General features: G+C 31.9%; 1 long non-coding RNA gene across 1 annotated transcript; it reads right to left on the minus strand.

Moving 5' to 3' along the window:
- Positions 1 to 2,861: 2,861 nt before the first annotated feature.
- LOC147921435 (uncharacterized) lies at positions 2,862 to 5,548 on the minus strand. Its single transcript, XR_015589497.1, has 4 exons — positions 5,400 to 5,548; positions 5,232 to 5,296; positions 3,248 to 3,373; positions 2,862 to 3,139 (listed from the first exon to the last, which is right to left on the minus strand). It is a non-coding gene; the product is annotated as an uncharacterized LOC147921435 (long non-coding RNA).

Here is a 5,548-nt window from a genome sequence, read left to right on the forward strand (position 1 = left end):
TCGAAAAAAAGAAGAGGAGGATGAGTTTAACCCCTACTCCAGAGAGCCTTTTTATACACCATCAGAACTATCTGCCAAGATATCGTCACAATCTCATCATTCAATGCCAAATCAACCAGATCATACAGGGGATACTGCAAACGATACTGTGAACAGCTCACATTGTAGTAGAATCTCGAAAATGAGCGACAAACCAGACCAAATCCAAAACACATAGAAACCAAACACCAATCATATCGACCCAGAGAATTATACCCCCCGATTCGCTTTCCTATTCCGTCTACACCACCCTCAGAGACCCACAAAACCTGATCCATAAACAAATCTGAGATACGCTGCAAACAGCGGGATGCAACAGATCTCCAAAAGGTTCTCCGTGCATAACCAAAAAACCCCAAATCAATCACAATCAGATGCAATCTGAGACTGAAATCTGAGAACCGAATAAAATCCATGAGAAACCGTTCGAATCCAAAAACCATAAATCAAACCCCCTTTCGTCGAAGGATTAGGTCAAAAACTCAGAATCGCCGTCGTCGACTTCATTTTCTTGCTTCTGTTAGTCGGAGATCCGTAATTTTGTATGGTTTTTATCCTATTAAAATATTGTTAGTTTTAATCGGGGTAAAAAGCCTATTTTAATATGATCAATTTCTATTGTGCTTTTTCATATCCGAACTTTGATAAAGTTGTGATTTCAACCTGAACAAAACTTTTGTTTCAAATAAACTACATGAACTATCAATTTTGTGCCAAAATCAACATTGACTGAATATTGTTGGTCAACCATGCTAGTCATATGTCACAAATTCAGTTTCTGCTGACTCATATGTCACAAGAAAATTTATGGTCAGTCAAATTACATACATATTTTTATGAGATTTGAACTTGTTTAATTAAACTTCTAACAATCCATTTTGATGTTTTACTCACAGATTAAGTAAAAACAAATCCATTTTGATTTTTACTGACAAATTAATTAAGTAAACAAGAGGATTAAGTAATGTATTTTTATATTACATTTTGTCTAGATTCTGACTAAGAGGGATTTTGTATTGTGTTGTGCTATTTGTATTGTTGTCAAATGTGTTGTAAAATGTTAAAGATAATCACTACTATATATGTCATGATTTTGTTTTCTCTTTAAGCCTTTATTGAAACAGGCAACAATGATTCAGTGGTTATTGAAACTGGCGATGATAAACTAGATATGAGACAGACGATGAGGTTCAAAGACCTAATTCTAAAAATACATGTGTGACAACCCGTTCCGCGGACCCTACTAGCCCACCGCTAGCCGTCTCAACGGACCCCAAGCTAGCCCTGCAGGGCATCGATCCTAACCCCTCACTGTAGACATCCAAATGATCTACCAATAGGTTATTGGTGCGCCAGACGTTCCTTAAACCATGGTCCCCACCCTTTAACAACCTTTCCACAAGACAAGCTATCACCAATTGATCATGGCCAGCTTAAGACCTATAAGGACAAACTAGTGGGGGGGCTAGTGAGGTCCACGGAACGGGTTGTCACAACATGCAACAAGAAAGAGAAAGACACTGAAAAAGATAGTAGTGTAAGAAAAGAAGGCAATGTCTCGTGTATATTTTACTCTTTTAGTGTTTTAAGGTATATCACATAATACTCGACCCAATTGATACTCGATTTTTTTGGAGTTTTTATAGGTTTACAAATTTCAAATCCGAACCGATCCCAATTCGACATGACCCAAACCGAAATTAAACCAAAAATTTGTATTACTTTAATGAGTCATAAACCCCTATATCTTAAAGATCCCAGCCTGATCGATTCCGACTAGAACCCGACCCAAAATATTTGGATGCCCAAGTCTAAGCGCTTTATTCGTCTGTTTTTTTTGTTCTTTATGAAAGTTCAGTACTACAATATTATTGATATTACTTAATATTTTTAAAACATTATATTTCCTTTGAATCCAAGATAATATTCTTTTTTTTTTTTTGATAAATTAAGATAAAATATTAATATTAGTTTTACACTATCACCTAAAATCATTTAATATGTTTGATTAAATCGACTTCTTTTAGTCGATTAACATGTTAAAAAATTGTATTTTTATATTTTTTGGTTTAATGTTTGTGTCGGTTTAGTATATTTTTTTTTGTTAATATCGAGATGTTGCCATTCAAATTCTAATATGTGTAATACATGTGATTGACAACAAAAATAGATATCAGTCATTAGCTCGGAACTAGTAACTTACTACAACAAAATGAGTCTTTGTCACCTAATATTCCGTCACGATAATTTTTTTTCGTCACAATAAAAATATTGTTACGAATCTATAACGATTGGTGAATAGTTACAATATAGTGGTCATAATTTTTTTTAGTCTCTAAAACGTCACACGAGTTGCGACTAACTCATACGTATCTATTTCGTAACCAAATGTAACGATTTGTAAACGTATCTAAAATGTCACAATTGCTTACTAAAATTATCGTCCCAAATACGTTTTATTTCATGACCGAAATCACGTATCAAGTTAGTCACTATTTATGACGCTGTTGTAGTCTTAAAACGTCACACTTAGTGACCTGTAAAATGTCACTTTTCCATCACAGTTACTAACTAAGAACATGTATCAAAACTGTCATTCATTATAACAAAACTTTAGTCCCTAACCCTTAATGCATTTTGTTACTATTATTACATTATTACGTTATAATGTTTAACTCATCACAACCAACCATTAGTGTCAAAATGAATACAGTTAATGACCAAAACCATCGTCTCCTATTTTTCTTAATATTATTGTTTCATCAAATTATTGTCACAATGATACATAAGCTATATATTAATAATTACAACAAACTTATATAATAAAATAATTTTATTAATTTATAAATTAAAGTAAACAAAACCAATATGAAAAACTGGAGTATTATTAATAGACAAAATAAAGCTAAACCAAACTTAATTAACTAGCCACTCTACTGGGAACTTGTGGAGGAATAGATGTTTTCAATGTCAAGTGCTTGGAGACATCATGACTCTTTTTCAATTCATTTTCAAGTTCTTCAAGTCGGTGGATACACTGACGAATCATCCAAAGACATAGAAATCCTATTTTCCAGCTTTGTTTTGATATTCCAGCAATCTATAAAAAAACACAAGTATATGAACATTTTTAAACTCAAATAAAATACTAAATGTTTAACTCATTAAAAAATATGTAATTATGTATAATTTAATCTATAAATATTACCTTAACATAAATTTCATATTTCTCCTTTTGGGTTAGACTCTATTGCCAATCCCTAGCCATTTGAAGACTCTCTCTGTGTAAAGAGTTCTTTCACATGTTCATCGATTTTTCCTGCAATCACGCCATCTAAATATGTACGTAGATGGCATCACAACAGTTTCCTCAAATCAATGTAACGGTGTGAAATCAATTCGATTCCTTTATATATACATATAGATCGATTAGAATAGTCAAACAGAAAATCTATATATACAATTATATACATACATTAGATTAGTCAAAATCAAATCACTCCGGAAACGTATCAATGATGATGCAGTACTTTAGTAAACAAAGTGCTAGAACATGATAATAGAAAAAGGATAATTTCAATGATTGATTGCATAATATAAATCTAACAATTAAATTAAAAAGATGGCCACTAACCTTGCAGGAGTGATCGATGAGAATGAGAGAAACAAAGCGGCGAGAAGAAAGAGTAATAGAGTTTTCAATTAGGGTTACAATTTAAGGATTAGGTATATTCTTTATATATAAGATAGGTGAAGTTTTTAGGTATACTAATCAATACTATTAAAAGGGAAGCACTTTTTCAAGGCAAAAATGACACATTAAAATATGCCCCTGAATAAATTTAAAAGCATACAAGATAAGAAGGACATGTAAGTAAATGTCGATGTAAAAAATCGCGGATCCTTCTCTAACCCGGATGTAATTAGTTCGGATCATTTATAAGCAATTCGGAGTCAAATTACATAATAGTATAACCAATCAAAGTCTTTATGTTTCAACAAAGTCTCGGCCTTTAAATTAGTGGGAGTGGGCCAAACGTGTAATATCCAATAACCCATTACCAATATACGAAAAAAATACAGTGGTCAAATATATCAAAATATTTCCAAACAAAACATGATTCTTTACATAAGAAAAGGTAATGACTACTATAATTAAGAAGATATTGTATACCATAAACAAAAACGAATACCAATATCATTACCTTAATGAAACATTTAATAGTTAGGTAAAATCAAGCATTAGCAAAATTTCGTATATCACTCATGTTGAAAAGGGAAACTAACCTTATGTCCCATTCACTCAAATTAAGACATTTCTAACTAGGAAATGATAATAATTAGCATAATTATCGGATGCAATGTTTCCAAAAACAATTAGAAAATATTACACCAAATAACTTCTACTTATCATTATTGTTTTGCTCATTAACTCACAACTTAATTGGAAACTATAGAACTATATATCATTCGAATGGCGAATACAATCGTTAACAAAAAAAAAACAGTTCACACATAAAATGGCTTCAAATAATGGAATCACGAGTCTTGCTAACATAAAACCTTTCAAGTCGAGTTGGAAGATCCAAGTGCGGATCGTTCATGAGTGGAGACAATATACGATTTACAGTGGGGAAACTTAGAAATGATTTTAGCTGATGTAGAGGTCAGATTCTATTAATTAACTCTATCTACTTATATTTTTAAACCCATGTATATTATTATGTGTCTAATAACATATTATTTGCTGTCTATAGGGAACTCTAATCCATGCCACTGTTAAAAAGAATCATGTTAACAAGTTTCACAGAATGGTAGTTGCTGGAGAGTGGAGGTTTGTGGAGAATTTTCAGCTTACATTATGTATCATGTCGAAAACTATTATTTTCTGAGTTTTGAAAATTTAATCCTAAAAATGTTGATGAGGCTTCAAGATTTTAATTTCAATATGCGAGCCTGTGGATTAAAGAATAGTATTAAAGTAGAGCTGGTCGTCAAAATTTGTAATCAATTTTTTGGTTAATCAAAACATGACAAAGCAATATAATAAAAAACAAGAGCTCGTGATTTAGATTTTAGGGTTGTCATCATAATTACAATATAGAGATTAATTTGATTAACCAAATTTTGATATTTCCTTAATCTAATTTGCATCTTAAACAAAACTCAGATAATTGAGAAAGTAAAAGAACCTGATAAATGTTGCCGAACCTTTCTTTGGGTGTGGATCGTGAACTACCCCTCTCAATTTCGATCCCTCGATTATTTGCAACAGAAATGGATTTCAAAAAAAAGAATTAAAACCTGATAGATATCCAAAACCCAGCTTAAATACAAATTAACAAATTGAAATTGCTTACTTTGCACTATAATAACACACATAGTGTTGATCTAACTGGATTCGCCATATTATTATTGAGAGAAGATGGTTGTCGATTGATTTTTCAATTGAAAGGGAAGCATGTGGAAGAAGAAGGTTATCTGTTTCGCCTCTTCAAGTCGCAGTCAC

The sequence above is a fragment of the Camelina sativa genome, chromosome 18 (assembly GCF_030686135.1).
Source record: "Camelina sativa cultivar CO46 ecotype springtype chromosome 18, ASM3068613v1".
In the NCBI taxonomy this organism is placed as follows: Eukaryota; Viridiplantae; Streptophyta; class Magnoliopsida; order Brassicales; family Brassicaceae; genus Camelina; species Camelina sativa.